Genomic DNA, 16,769 nt, shown 5'->3' with positions numbered 1-16,769 from the left:
GTTGTGCTGAAACCCCAGGGTCCCACCCAGGAGACAGGACACAACTCCTTCCTCCTGTCTCTCCTTCCTGGGCTTGGAGAGCCCTCCCTGGGGATGGGAGGTGAGATGGGGTGGGGGCCAGGGCACCCCACTTGCTTTCTGAATGCTTCTCGGCACTCTGCCCCCTCTCTTCTTCCTTTGGGACACGATGATTAAAATCATTCACCAAGCTCAACACAGGGATACAGTGACTTAGAAAAAATAGCTTCCCACTCCCATGGAGCCCACATCCGGCTCCTGTTCCTGACTCCCAGCCACTCAGCAGCGGAGCTGCTAGCCTCCTGGGAAAGCTCTCAAGGCAAGGAAAGGGCAGTTGCAAAGGCCCTGAGGCAGGAATGACCTTGGTTTGCCCTTGGTGTTTAAGGCACACAAGGACAGCGGGTGGGGGCGGACCAACGCCTGCTGTGGCGGGAGCAGCAGGATGAGCATCAGGCCAGCAGAGAGCAGCTCAGGCAGGAGCACAGGACAGGGCAAGGGCGCGGGGTTACTCCAAATGCAAGGGAAACCACGGAAGGCTTATGAGGAACAGAGTGATGTCAGTGGATTTATGTTGTTAAAAGATCCCTGGGGCTTCCCTGGTGGCGCAGTGGTTCAGAATCCACCTGCTAACGCAGGGGACACGGGTTCGATCCCTGGGCCGGGAAGATCTCACATGCCGCGGAGCAACAAAGCCCGTGTACCGCTGCTACGACTGAGCCTGCGCTCTAGAGCCTGCAAGCCACAGCTACTGAGCCTGCGTGCTGCAACTACTGAAGCCTGTGTGCCTAGAGACCGTGCTCCACAACAAGAGAAGCCACCGCAATGAGAAGCCCGCGCACCACAACAAAGAGTAGCCCCAGCTCGCCGAAACTAGAGAAAGCCCGCGCACAGCAACGAAGACCCAACGCAGCCAAAAATAAATAAATAAAAATAAATAAATTTTACAAAGAAAAAATAAAGATCCCTGCAGCCACTTTGTGGTAGAAGCAGACATTTAGAGTAGGCTCCTGCAAAAAACAAAAAAAAACAAAAAAACACAACAAGTGAAAGAAAGTCATCACATGGACCAAGGTGGAGGTGGTGGAGACAGAGGGACAGAGGAGACTCCAAGTGTCTGTTGTGAGCAGTGGATGAGGCCCAGTCTCCTTACCTGAGTTGGGGAAGAGAGAACAAGGAATCGGTTTGGGGGGAGGAGTGTACGTTCCATTTGCACAGGTTAACATGGGGTGACTGTCAGACTTCTAAACAGAGAGGCCAAGTCGTTCATGAAATACAGGAATCTGGAACTCAGGGGAAGAGGCAGAAGTCGGTGTCATCCACACGCAGGCAGGATTTGAGCTGTGGGCTGGATTTTAACCAGGACCTGGGAAAGGCTGAGCCTGCGGACCCACTACCATTTAGAGAGGAAGCAAAAGGAGTGGGGATGCAAGGGAGGCCGAGGAGAAGCAGCTAAAAAAGAAGGGACATCGGGAGAGTGTGGTCACAAAAAACAAGACAAATTCTAAGAACTGTGTCGAACATAGCTGAGTTCAATGGGGATACAGAAGTGCCCGGCGGGTGTGCAGCACGGAGCCCCCACTGACCTGGACCAGGGCCGTGCTGGTGGCCGGTGGCAGAAGGAAGGGGCTGGAAGAGGGACTCGGGCCTGAGTTCCTGCTGGGAATATTTCAAGAGAAAGAGAAGAGATAACTGCAGGAAAACAAATGCTTGAGACAGTGGGAGGGTCTGACACCGGGGCAGAGGCAGGCGGGCAGCCTCTGATGGGAGCAGAGATGCCCCCTGGAAAAAAGACAGGAAACAGAGCTATGGATGAACATAGGTTTGCGTATTTGGCCAAGGGAAGATGAAGCTCCTATTCACTTTTTTCTAGTTTCTTGGTTAGGTGTGGAGCAAGATCTTAGCTGAACAGGTTCTTCCTCAAAGAAGGATCCATAAGGACGATCTGGAGAGTAGAAAACCATCCCTCCCCTCCCTGCATCCCCACCACCACTGGCACCTAATTCAAGAACCTACATGGACCAGTCGACAGTAAATGTTTACTGAAGGCTGCATCCGTGTTAACCTAGAGCACGTACAGCTGCTTTGGGGCCTAAGACCTTTGCTTCATAAGTCTGATTCACACGCAGGCTGTTGTGCCATTTCTGCATGAACCAAACTAGCTCTCTAGCCATGATTTTGGTGTCAAGACAAAAACCAACCTCGACTAGGTTCCCCATTTCACAGGTCTTGGTGCCAAAGGGAGCTGGCCTGGTTTGACAGACATTGCCAGATGACAAAGTCCTTTTTTTACAAGGGGGCCACAATAGGGCTTCTTTTATATCAAAGTATTATTGGATTTTGTGATCCAAGAGGCACAGAGAATCTGTTGATACTTCTTCATTTTGGTGTCTATTTCAAAACTGATCAAGGGTGCTTAACAAACCCCACTACACTGAAAGAAACCTAAAAAGAAAAAGAGCGTAGCAGAGAAGCAAACAAACAAAATTTTGGAAGCCAGAAGGCAGATGGATCTACTGCCATCTACCTGTAATTGCCATCGCAGGTCCAGGAAAGCTAGGTCAGAAGAGAGTGGGGCGGGGGGGAGGGGGTAGTCCCAGAGCACCTGACTACTAACGATGCAGGGACATAACAGATATGATAGAAAGATCCAGAAATGAGGGTAATCGCGGGGCTACAAAGTTCTTACAAAGCAGTCAGACCCCTTCCCTCCCCTCCCCCACTCAACACACTGAACAACTGTCCCTCAGCTGGACCAGCAGGGGCCCCGGGCCTTGTTCTTTGGAGAAGATAAATCAGGATGTCTGGACTGGGCTGGACAGCTGAAGGAGGGATTACTGTACTGAAAATAGAGGGACTAACTGAAAGTTTACACATTGAATGATGAGCCCCCCACTAAGCTGTTAGAATACGGGGACCCAAGCTCCAGCTTAGACCCTCTGGGCAAAAGCATGCAGGAGACGTCTCTGGAGAATCTGACCACAGATGCTCAACTGGTGGAACCCGCCGGCCACATCACCCTGCAGGGAAGACAGTGCAAAGCAGTAATGCCCGCAGGCACGGGGCTTTCAACACGCTTCTAAGTTCAAAAGATGGCTGGATAATATGAAGGGAAAGATACAGAGTGAAAGACACTAAAACAAACATATAAATTCAAGAATAAGAAAACTTCACAATATTCTCATTAATATCCTCACAGAGGCAAGGAAATCTGTGCCCCCATTAAACAAGGGCAGGATGATTTTATATATTTAGATAGATAAAGATACAGATATCTGAACAACCAAAGGGAAAAAGCAATGGGAAATTAAGAGTTTGAGAGCAGATTTTTAAAATCAATGACTCAACATCATTAGTCACCAGGGAAATGCAAATCAAAACCACAATGAGATTCCACAGCACACCCACTAGGGTGGCTATAGTCCAAAAGACAAACAGCAGGTATGGGTGAGGATGTGGAGAAGGGGACTTTCATACATTACTGGTAAGTATGTAAAATGGAAAGCAGCATGGCAATTCCTCAAAGAGTTAAACACAGACCCAGCACTTCCCAAGAGAAATGAAAACATATGTCCACACCAGATTTTGTACACAAATGTTCATAACAGTGTTATTCATAGTAGCCAAAAAGGAAAGATAACCCAAACGCCCATCAGCTGATGAATGGACAGATTAAGCGTGGTCTACAAGAGGATACTATTTGCTAACAACCCAGGAATAAAGCACGGACACATCTACGACATGGATGAGCCTTGAAAATGCTATGCTGAGTGAACAAAGCCACACACAAAAGGGCACGTATTGTGTGATTCTACTCATAAGAAATGTCCAGAACAGGCAAATCCATACAGACACAGAGGCTGGGAGGAGAGAAGGCAGGGAGTTACTTGTAATGGATACAAGGTGTCTTTCTGGGGATGATGAAAACGTCCCGGGATTAGAAAGTGGTGGTGGTAGTACACTTTTGTGATTATACTAAAAAAAGTTTTTTTAAAAACTCTTAATTGTAAAAACACTTAATTTAAAAGGGTGACTTTTTACGACATGTGAGTTACATCTCAATAAATGTGTGTTATTTTAAGAGATCAATGAATGTTTAGAATTTAAAGTTGAGAAAAATCACCCGAAAAAGTAAAGCAGGAAGACAAATAACTGGAAAATTAGAAAGGGAAAATAAGAGCATTAGGATCAGGAAGTCTAACATCTGAATGATCAGATTTCTTAGAAATAACAGAGAAAAGAAAGGACAGGAAAATCATCAAGGAAATCAACTTTTCTCAAAACTGAAACACCAAGTTTCTAGATGGAAGGAAGCCTTAAAAAATGAGAAAACAGGAAGTATCTAGCAAAACGTATGTAGTTAGACCCACACTGTGAAGATCGGAACCCTGAAAACAAGAAAAGAGTCCATAAACTTCCAGAGGGAAAAGGTTCCATACAAAGGATCAAGAATAAGAAAGGCAGTGAGATTTTCAAAAGCAATATTGAAAACTAAAAGTCAACTGAATACCTTAAAAATTCTAAGGGGATTGAACCCGCGCTCCCTGCATTAGAAGGCAAAGTCTAAACCACTGGACCACTAGGGAAGTCCCTATTCTACCTTTTTGAGAGTTTTTAAAATCGTGAATCAGTGTTGAGTTTTGTCAAATACTATTTCTGTATCAGTTGATATGGTTATGTGATCTTTCTTCTTCAGTCTGTTAATTTGGTGAATTGCAATTAATATTTTTCAAATATTGAACCTGCCTTGGACCCCTGAAATAAATCTCACTTGGTCATGGTGTTAAAAAAAGAAAAGAAAAGAAAAGAAAACAAACAAATATAAAAAATGGGCAAAAGATTTGAACAGACCTTTTATCGCCAAATACAATAAACAGATGCCAAATGAAAAATAAAAAATTCTAAGAGGTAGTTGTATTTTTAGTTTTTTAAGGAACCTCCATACTGTTCTCCACAGTGGCTATATCAATTTACATTCCCACCAACAGTGCAAGAGGGTTGCCTTTTCTCCACACCCTCTCCAGCATTTATTGTTTGTAAATTTTTTGATGATGGCCATTCTGACCAGTGTGAAGTGATACCTCATTGTAGTTTTGATCTGCATTTCTCTAATGATTAGTGATGTTGAGCATCCTTGCATGTGTTTGCTGGCAATCTGTGTATCTTCTTTGGAGAAATGTCTATTTAGGTCTTCTGCCCATTTTTGGATTGGGTTGTCTGTTTTTTTGATATTGAGCTGTATGAGCTGCTTGTATATTTTGGAGATTAATCCTTTGTCAGTTGCTTCATTTGCAAATATTTTCTCCCATTCTGAGGGTTGCCTTTTCGTCTTGTTTATGGTTTCCTTTGCTGTGCAAAAGCTTTTAAGTTTCATTAGGTCCCATTTGTTTATTTTTGGTTTTATTTCCATTTCTCTAGGAGGTGGGTCAAAAAAGGATGTTTCTGTGATTTACGTCATAGAGTGTTCTGCCTGTGTTTTCCATATGACCCAGCAATCCCACTGCTGAGCATATACCCTGAGAAAACCATAATTCAAAAAGAGTCATGTCCCACAATGTTCGTTGCAACTCTATTTACAATAGCCAGGACACGGAAGCAACCTAAGCATCCATCGACAGATGAATGGATAAAGAAGATGTGGCACATATATACAATGGAATATTACTCAGCCATAAAAAGAAACGAAATTGAGTTATTTGTAGTGAAGTGGATGGACCTAGACTCTGTCGTACAGAGTGAAGTAAGTCAGAAAGAGAAAAACAAATACCATTTGCTAACACATATATGTGGAATCTAAAAAGAGAAAAAATGGTTCTGAAGAACCTAGGGGCAGGACAGGAATAAAGATGCAGACGTAGAGAATGGACTTGAGGACACGGGGAGGGGGAAGGGTAAGCTGGGACGAAGTGAGAGAGTGGCATGGACATATATACACTACCAAATGTAAAACAGATAGCTAGTGGGAAGCAGCCACATAGCACAGGGAGATCGGCTCGGTGCTTTGTGACCACCTAGAGGGGTGGGATAGGGAGGGTGGGAGGGAGACGCAAGAGGGAGGAGATATGGGGATATATGTATATGTATAGCTGATTCACTTTGTTATAAAGCAGAAACTAACACACTATTGTAAAGCAGTTATACTCCAATAAAGATGTTAAAAAAAAAAAAGATAGTGACACCTGCTGAGTTAGAGAAAAACTTAAGCCAACTCAAACTTGAATTTGACAAGATGATCAACAAGAAAATGGTCCATGGTGAAATAACTTCTCAATGGTCCAATAGTAAATCCCATCCCATGAACAAATTCTGAGGTTCACAATCCTGTACAGATCCCGTAAAGGCTCTGAAAAGTCCTGCAATAAAGGAATCTGTTTAACTTTGAAAACAGAAAAACAAGAAGAATCATGTACCACAATGCTCATTGCAACACTATTTACAATAGCCAGGACGTGGAAGCAACCTAAGTGTCCATCAACAGATGAATGGATAAAGACGATGTGGCACATATACACAATGGAATATTACTCAGCCATAAAAAGAAATGAAATTGAGTTATTTGTAGTGAGGTGGATGGAGCTAGAGTCTGTCATACAGAGTGAAGTAAGTCAGAAAGAGAAAAACAAATACCGTATGCTAACACATATATATGGAATCTAAAAAAAAAAAATGGTTCTGATGAACCTAGGGGCAGGACAGGAATAAAGATGCAGACGTAGAGAATGGACTTGAGGACACGGGGAGCGGGAAGGGTAAACTGGGACGAAATGAGAGAGTAGCATTGACATATATACACTACCAAAGTAAAATAGATAGCTAGTGGGAAGCAGTTGCATAGCACAGAGAGATCAGCTCAGTGCTTTGTGACCACCTAGAGGGGTGGGATAGAGAGGGTGGGAGGGAGACCCAAGAGGGAGGGCATATGGGGATATATGTATACATATAGCTGATTCACTTTGTTGTACAGCAGAAACTAACCAACCCAACATTGTAAAGCAATTATACTCCAATAAGGATGTTTAAAAAAAAAAATTCTAGGAGGGACTTCCCTCACGGTCCAGTGGTTAAAACTGTGCTTCCACTGCAGGGAGTGCTGGTTCAATCCCTGGTTGGGGAACAAAGATTCCACATTCTGCATGGCACAGCCAAATAAATAAATAAATAAAAGAGAAGAAATTTTTTAAAAATAAATTCTAAGGGAAAAATATTTCTAATATAGAATTCTATATCCAGGCAAGTAGCAATTAAGCATGGTGGTGGAGGCATTTTTAGATATGCAAGTTCTCAGAAAATTCACTTCCAACATATTAGCTTCTTTTCTACAAAATAGAGGGAGTAAGTCAAGAAAGAAAAATCTGTAGCAACCAGAAAATAGGGAATTCTACATAAAAGAAAGGTGATACCATACTATCCAGCAACCGTGCTCCTTGGCATTTACCCAAAGGAGTTGAAAACTTACATCCACACGAAAACCTGCACATGGATGTTTACAGCAGCTTTGTTCAAAACTTGGAAGCTAAGATGTCCTTCAGCAGGTAAATGGATAAACTATGGTATATCCAGACAATGGAATATTATTCAGAGTTAAAAAGAGCTATCAAGTCATGAAAAGATATGGAGGAATCTTACATGCATATGACTAAGTGAAAGAAGCCAATCTGAAAAGGCTACATACTGTGTGATTCCGACTACATGACACTCTGGAAAAGGCAAAATATGGTGTCTGTAAAAAGATCAGTGGTTGTCAGGGACTGGGGAGAAAGAAAGATGAACAGTCAGAGGAAAAAGGATTTTTAGGGCAGTGAAACTATTCTGCATGAAAATGAATGATGGATACATGTCATTATACGTCTGTTCAAACCCACAGAACGTACACAACCAAGAGTGAATCCTGATGGACTTTGGGTGATAGTGATGGGTCCATGTTCACAGATTGTAAGAAGCACATCACTCTGGTGGGGGATGCTGATAATGTAGGAGGCCACGCGTGTGTGGGCGCAGGGGGTACAGGGAAAATCTCTGGGCTTTCTGCTCAATTTTGCTGTGAACCCAAAACTGCTCTTTAAAATAGTTTGGTTTTTTTCAAGCTAATTCATTTCAACCTTAATACCGCTTCTGGCAACATTTCCTAAGGAAACTATCATATTGATTAAGAAAAACACCACGTATGTCTAAATGATGAAATGTTATGTCATAATTGAATTTTTTTCAAATCTTATATAATAAAATAGGGGGGGAAAGACAGAAAGAAAAGCGGTGAAAATAACACCTGGGATGAGAAAATTTCTAGCGAAGGGACAGCCTCATCCTGTAACAGGCTGAGGGAGCAGCCCGTCCAGAGGGAAGCAGACAGTGGAAGTGCCGATGTGTCTGGGTGTGTTCAGTGGGGATTCTTACCAAGTAGAGTCCAGAATCCAGTGGCAGAAGGGGTGCAGAACGTGTTGTTGAATTAGTGATGAGAACGTAGAAAACCAGAGCAAAGAGGATTGCTCACCCAGATGTATGGAAAAGTGATTCTAAAATAGTAAGTAGCTCAACTGTAGAGAGAATTTACCTAGTCATAGTGACATAAATACTGATCCGAACTAAATTTCAATAAAACCCTGCGGGATTTTTGAGAGGACATGAAGAATGAATGTGAAAATATATATGCACCTCCACATTCACTGCAGCATTATTCACAGCAGATAGAAACAACCTAAGTGTCCATTGATGGGTGAATGGATAAAGAAGATGTGATACACACACACACACACACACACACACACACACACACACAATGGAATACTACTCAGCCATAAAAAAGAATGTAATCTTACTATTTGTGACAACATGGATGGACCCTGAGGGCATTCTGCTAAGTGAAATAAGTCAGACAGAGAAAGACAACTACTTTGACAAGACAAATATATGTTATCATTTATTTGTGAATCTAAAAAAACAAACAAAAAAGCCCCCAAGCTCATAGATACAGAACAGATTGGTGGTTGCCAGAGGCAGGGAGTTCGGGAATGGGATGGGGAAAATGGGTGAACAGAGTCAAAAGGCACAGTTATAAAATAAATAAGTCCTGGGGATGTAATGTACAGCATGGTGACTATAGTTAATAATACTGTATTGTATATTTGAAAGCTGCTGAGAGAATAGATCTTAAAAGTTCTCAGCCCAAGAAAAATTTGTAACTATGTGTGGTGATGTATCTTAACTAGACTTATTTGTAGTGATCATTTCACGATAAATACAAATTTTGAATTACTACATTGTACACCTGAAACTAATATAATGTTGTATGTCAATTATATCTCAATTTTAAAAAGTGAATGTGAGAGGTGGGGGGGAGGAATAAATTAGGAGTTTGGAATTAGCAGATACGAAGTAGTATATATAAAACAGATAAACAGCAAGGTCCTACTGTATAGCACAGGGAACTATATTCAATATCTTGTAATAACCTATAATGGAAAATAGGAAAAAGAATATATATATATATGTATAACTGAATCACTCTGCTGTACACCAGAAACTAACACAACATTGTAAATCAACTAGACTGCAATACAAAATAAATTTTAAAAAGTGAATGTGAGGGGTGAGGTTTGGGGGGCAGGGGGAAAGCAGGGAGGGGTGTTACAGAGCTGAAGTCCCATCATACCTAACGTGAAGCTCATAGATTTTGCCTGAAATTGAACAATCGAGAAGCAGGAATGGAAACATAAGTTATAGGAATAAGATTTTTTTTTTTAATTTTAATAAGAGCTAAGAAAGCTGAAATTGGCTGCCTCCTGAGAGCAAGACATGAGTGAGAAGACTGGCAAAGAAAAGCTGCTTCTCATAAATTAGGGGCAAGTTACCTCCAAATATAAACATCAAGCATACAAGTCCATTTCTGTGTGTGTCCTTTGATGTTAGTGATTTCACTTCTTTATGCCTCACTTTATCCATTCATTCCCCAAATGCAAAAGATTGTTGAACCATGTGGGGTACTCTTTTTTTTTTAAAGGCTGTTTTGCATAAGAAATATTTATGGCTTTATAATTAGAAATTAAACTGGCTACATTCAAGTTTTTAAGGGGGCATCAAAACTACTTGCAAGATACAAGCTATTGAAAGTGCAGGTTTAGGCGAATTTAGGGTAAAAGATGCCCTAATGTCCATCCCACCTCCACCAAGTTGAGTGGAGTCCTTATGAACTCAATTTGACCTTGGTTGTGAGAACTAGTCTGGCTCAGGCTGGCTGCTTAGTGACCAGCGAGAGGGTCAGAGACCCGCTCCCACAGCCCAGGAAGCCCAGCGCGCCTCGTGAGGGAGACCCCCAAGTGGCAGAGCTGCCAAATACTCTCTAAATGAGGGTCTACCCCACCAGCGAAAAAATGTTTCGGTCTAAAACCTTAACGTGTGCATATCATCGATTGGACTAATACATTGCAATTATTATGAAACTTACACGCAAAAACATATTAAAGGAATCTAGACATAAAATGCAATTTTTAGAGCAGTCTATTTCCTACTGGAATTCCAGCAAACCGCTCTGCACATCTTGGGTGTATCCACCCCCTGCCCCAAATCTCTCAGCTACCTGGAACAGGGGGGCTGGGCAGGGGAGAGAAGCAACTACACCCCTCCTGGGCCTTGGGTTCAGCTCGGGGTCTGCACTGATGGAGCTACAAGCCAAGCAAACCTAGACCCACCTTGGCTTGAACCACGTGTCAACTACATGCAAGGAGTCCAAGAAAGACACCAACAGAATGATGAGGCCACGCATGTTCACCGGGAAAAAAAAAAAACTGGAAAAGAGCACAGGAAAAAAGTTAAAATGACCTGTGACCCAACTCCTAAGAGACAACACTGCCTACACTTTAGAATGAAGTTTGTCAGTGACTTTTTATGCACTGAGACGTTTCTTTTCAAAATGTGCTGTTTTGGAAGTTCCTTTTTTGCATTTATCATGAATATTTTGTATGTCCTTAAATTTCTCAACATTGTTAATTACTGTAATGTTTCAGAGTATATTTAATTTTTATAGTTCCTGATTTTTAAACATTCTATTATGGAAATTTTCAAATGTATGCAAAGTATACAAAATAGTTTAATGAGCCCAAATGTATCCGTCGCCCAGCTTCAACAATTATAAACATTCTGCCATTCTTGTATCATCTGTAACTCTAGTCTACATTGTTGGGTTTTTATTGGGGGGGGGGGTTACATACATTGTAATATAAAAGATTGATATTACTATCTTCCTTAAATGTTCTATAGAATTCGCCAGTACCTGGCATTTTCTTTGTGAGGACACTTTCAGTAACAATTTCCATTTATTTGCTAAGATACACCACTATTCAGATTTTGTTTCTTCTGTTTTGGTAAATTGTGTTTTTAAGGAATTCATCCACCCCACCTAAATTATCAAGTGTGTTGAAATAAAGCTGTTCATAATATTCCCATTTATAATTTTGATGTTCGTAGTCACTGTAACAGTATTCCCTCTTTTATACCTGCTATTGGTCATTTGCATTTTCTCTATTTCTTGCTAGGAATTTATTAATTTTATTCAACTTTTCAAAGAACCATGGATTATTTAGAAATTTATTGCTTAATTTCTAAATATTTGGTGATTTTTAAAAATACCTTATTGTCTTTCTAACTTAATTCCAGAGTGGTCAGAAAGCATACTCTTAAGAGTTTTAATGTTTTTCAATTTGTTGAGATCTTTTTGGCCCAGGATTTGGTCTATCTTCGTGAACATTCCACTTGAACTTAAGAAGAGCATTTTGCATTCGTGGGGTGTAGTACTCTATAAATGTCAATTAGTTAAAGGTAGTTTGTGGTGTCACCCAGACACTGTGGTGTCACAGTTTTTCTGTTTATGAGACAAGCATGTTAAATGATCCACCTAAGATCGTGGATTTGTTTACTTCTCCTTTAAGTTCTGTTAGCTATTACTTCACGTATTTTGAATATAAATACATATTTATATTATGTTTTCCCAATGTACTGACCCTTTTTTACATGATGAAACAGTACTTTTTATTTCCAATAAATCTCCTACCTTGAAGTCTATGTTGCTTGATATTAATACAGCCTGTCCACAAGTTTCTCACAATTAATGTTTCCATGTGCCCTGGGTTAAATAGTGTTTCCCAAAAATTCATGTCCACCTGGAACCCCAGAATATGACCTATTTGGAAATAGAGTCTTTGCAGATTGTACTGAAGGTAAGGATAGAGGTGATATCATACGATTAGGGTGGGCCCCAAATCCAGTGAGACCATGTTTATAAGAGACAGAAAAGGACACACAGAGACCCAGGGAAGAAGGCAAGTGAAGACAGAGGCCGAGACTGCGGTGATGCTGCCACAAGCCGAGGAACAACACCAGGAACCCCCAGAACCTGGAAGAGGCAAGGCAGGGTTCTCCCCTGGAGTTTCCGGGGGGACTGCGGCCCCGCCAGCACCTTGATTTCAGTTCTGGCCTCCAGAACTGGGAGAGAATTAACATCTGCTGATCTAAGCTTCCAAACTTGTGGTCACTTGTTACTGCAGCCACAGGAAACCGATACACCATCATACACATTCTTCCTTCTTTTTACTATCAACCCATTTGTGTCTGTATTTAAAGTGTTTCTTATAAACAGCATAAAGCTCAGCCTTTTTGTTTTTTTAACTTTTTCCTTTTTTCCTTTTCCTTTTTGTTTTTTAAATTTCTTGGCCATGCCTCGTGGCATGCGGGATCCTAGTTCCCTGACCAGGGATGGAACCCGTGCCCCCTGCAGTGGAAGCACAGAGTCTTAACCACTGGACCACCAGGGAGGTCCCAAAGCTGGGTCTTTTTTTTCCTCTCTGACATTCTTTGCCTTTTCATTGGAAGGGTTAGTCCATTTACATTTAATTATTAAAATGCTTGGATTTAAGGCAGCCATTTTGTTATTTGCTTTTTATTTGGCTCACTTGTTTGTTTGTCTCTATTCCTTCTTTCTTTGAGCTTACTTGAAGATTTTTTGCTATTTCGGTCTTATTCCCCTATTAGCTTTTTAGGTATCCCCCCGTTCATTATTTTTCAGTGGTTGCTCTAGGGCTGCATTGTACAAAATGGTAGCTACTAGCCACCTGTGGCTATTAAATTTAAACTTTAATTAAAATTAAGTGAAATTAAAATTTAGTTCTTCAGCACAATACCCACATTCCAAGTGTTCACCAAATACACGTGACTTGGGGAACACTGCAGATACAGAACATTTCTGTCACTGAAGAAAACCCTAGTGGTTACTTATCACAATTTATCTATAGTTAGTATTACACTACTTTACATACAATATTGGAACTTTGAGAGAAGGTAGTTCCTTTACCCGACCCCGTCCTTTGTAACATTTTCATATATTTCATCTGCATACATTATAAACTCACAATACACTATTAATATTTTCCACATATTTGTAAAAGAAATTTTAAGAAAAATTACATGTAGTCTTTATATTTATCCACATATTTACCATTCCTGCTGCTCTTTATTTTTCCTCTGAATCTGAGTTACCATCTGGTGTCATAACCCTTCAGCCTGGATATCTATTACAACACTGTTCATAGTGCAGGTCAGCTGACGTCAAATTCGCTCATAGTGTCTTTAATTTTTTTCACCGTTATTCTTGAAGTACATCTTTGCAAGATATAAAATTATGAGTTGGTGATTTTTTTCTGTGTTTCAGCACTTCCACTGTGCTATTCTGCTGTCTTCTAACCTCCATTATTTCTGACGAAAAGCCAACATTTTCAATGTGTTATTTTCTATACACAGTGTCTCTTTTCTTTGGCTACTTTTATGATTTTCTCTTTATTTTTGGAGTTCAGCAGTTTCATCATATGTGCCCAGGTGAGTTTTTCTGTATATTAATCCTGCATGTGGTTCACTGGGTTTCTTGGATTTATAAGTTAATGTCTTTGATCAAATTTCAGAAATTTGAGGTCACTATTACTTCAAATATTGTTTCTATCCTGGTTTTTTTTTTTTCCATCTTTTTCCAGGACTCTAATTACACTTATTTTAGACCACATAATATTCATCAACAAGCCTCTGAGAATCTGCTCATTTCTCTTCAGTTGTTTTTTTATCCCCGCTCTGCAGATTGGATCATTTCTATAGACTTGTTTCCAAAGTCTTCAAGTTGTTGTTCTTTCATCTTCAACCTGCTGTTAAGCACATACAATGAATTTTTTATTTCAGTTATTGCACTTTTCAGTTTTAGTATTTCCATTTGCTTCCCCTTTACAGTTTCAATTTCTCTGCTGAGATTCTCCATCAGTTAATTTATTACGTATACATCTTATTCTAAATCTCTGAGAGTATTTGTAACACCTGCTTTAAAGTCCTTGTCTGCTAATGGTTGCATCTGGTTCATCCAGGCATCCATTTATAGGATTGCTTTTTTTCTGAACTGTGGGTCACAATTTCCTGTCTCTGTGCCTTCAAATTATTTTTTACTGGACACTGGACGTTATGAATGATATGTTGTGAGGACTTCACCTTCCGTTACAGTTCTCTAATGAGTGATTTTGTTTTGTTTTGTTTTGTTTCATTTTGTTTTGTTTTGTTCTATACACCAGTTAACCTGGTTGGGCTCAAACTCTGTCTCTCCTGAAGGGAGAAGAAGCTGAAATCTTTGCTCTGTTCTTTTAGTTTTTTTGGCGTTTCTTGTCGGGCCACCATGTTGTTAAGTCATCAGCCAAGGATCTGAGTGGATTTTGCATTCAGATTTGTGGGGCTCACACTTCTCAAGTTCCCTTCCTTCTAGGATTTGGCTGCAAACTTTCTGGCTGTTGCCACACCTCCAAATTCTGTTCTCTGACATCGTGAGCCAGTGAGTAGGGCCAGCTTCCTGGGCGTGTGACCTGTAAAGTCCCACAGGGCCCCAGGCCTGGTTTAATACTCTTCACTCACTGTCTTGAAATTCCTATTTTTCAACAGGGACAGAGGGTTTTCATTTTGCACCGGGCTCCACAAATTCTGTAACCCATCTTGCCAGTAACCCTGTGGCTTTCTGCTTCCCCCTGACTGCAGACTAGGGAGTGTCCTCAGGCAAAAGGGCATCAACTCACAAATCTTAGCCAGTGCACTCATCTTTCAAGGGTAGACTCACTCTGAATTCACATAGGAGATATAAATGCCATATTTTTTTTTTTTGTTATCTGAGGAGTATCAGTCCAAGCAAGCTCCTCTGCCAATCTATTGCAGCCACAGTTCTCAAGCGGGATCAGTTTTGCCTAAGGGGACATCTGGCATGCCTGGAGACATTTTTTTGTTGTCACCATTGAGGAAGGTGCTACAGGCATCTACTGGGTAGAGGTCAAGGATGCTCCTAAACATCCCACAATGCACAAGACACTCCCTACTACAACAAATTATCCAGCCTCAAAGGTTGAGAGTGCCGAGATTGAGAAATCCTGCATTACAGGAAGTCAGGCCTCCACTTTCTTTTTTTTTTTTTTTTTAACAAAATGGTTCTTTTTTTTTTTTTTTTTCTATTTATTTATGGCTGTGTTGGGTCTTCATTTCTGTGCGAGGGCTTTCTCTAGTTGTGGCAAGTGGGAGCCACTCTTCATCGCGGTGCGCGGGCCTCTCACTATCACGGCCTCTCCTGTTGCGGAGCACAGGCTCCAGACGTGCAGGCTCAGTAATTGTGGCTCACGGGCCTAGTTGCTCCGCGGCATGTGGGATATTCCCAGACCAGGGCTCGAACCCGTGTCCCCTGCACTGGCAGGCAGATTCTCAACCACTGCACCACCAGGGAAGCCCCCACTTTCATTTTTAATGGCTACATTATTATATACATTACCATCTCATTATTTAATGACTCCTCTAGGACTATATAGCATACTAATCAAACAGAGCCCCAATTTAGGGGAAGAGGAAGCCAAATTGGCCTTAACTCTTTCCTACAAGTTTACTTATGTTTCCAATGGAACAGTGTCAAAATGTGCAAAAATGGCAATAATAAAGTGCCACTTTTGGGCTTCCCTGGTGGCGCAGTGGTTGAGAATCTGCCTGCCAATGCAGGGGACACGGGTTCGAGCCCTGATCTGGGAAGATCCCACATGCCACGGAGCAACTGGGCCCGTGAGCCACAATTACTGAGCCTGCGCGTCTGGAGCCTGTGCTCCGCAACAAGAGAGGCCACGATGGTGAGAGGCCCGCGCACCGCGATGAAGAGTGGTCCCCACTTGCCGCAACTAGAGAAAGCCCTCGCACAGAAATGAAGACCCAACACAGTCATAAATAAATAAATAAATAAATAAAAGAACGTGAATTTCTTTAAAAAAAAAAAAAAAGTGCCACTTTCATCAATTAAACACGATATCCACACAAAGACCTTAGACATAATCTTTCACTACATCATAACTATTTGCTCTTCAAAAGGAAATTCAGAGAAAGACGGATTGAGAATGGAAAAATCCTACCTGCAGCAGTGAAGATTATACATAAGATTACATATTATATCAACATGCTGTAATGTTACATTTACTTAGACTCCCCTCATGATTTCTATTTTCAGATTCATAATCATTCTTTGACATTAGAAATTGCCTACAGGGGCTTCCCTGGTGGCGCAGTGGTTGAGAATCTGCCTGCCAATACAGGGGACACGGGTTCGAGCCCTGGCCTGGGAAGATCCCACATGCCGCGGAGCAACTAGGCCTGTGAGCCACAACTACTGAGCCTGCGCGCCACAACTACTGAGCCTGTGCGTCTGGAGCCTGTGCTCCGCAACA

This window comes from Balaenoptera ricei, chromosome 14, assembly GCF_028023285.1.
Source record: "Balaenoptera ricei isolate mBalRic1 chromosome 14, mBalRic1.hap2, whole genome shotgun sequence".
Lineage (NCBI taxonomy): Eukaryota > Metazoa > Chordata > Mammalia > Artiodactyla > Balaenopteridae > Balaenoptera > Balaenoptera ricei.
The sequence above is the reverse complement of the archived record's forward strand: the minus strand, read 5'-3'. Positions refer to the sequence as shown.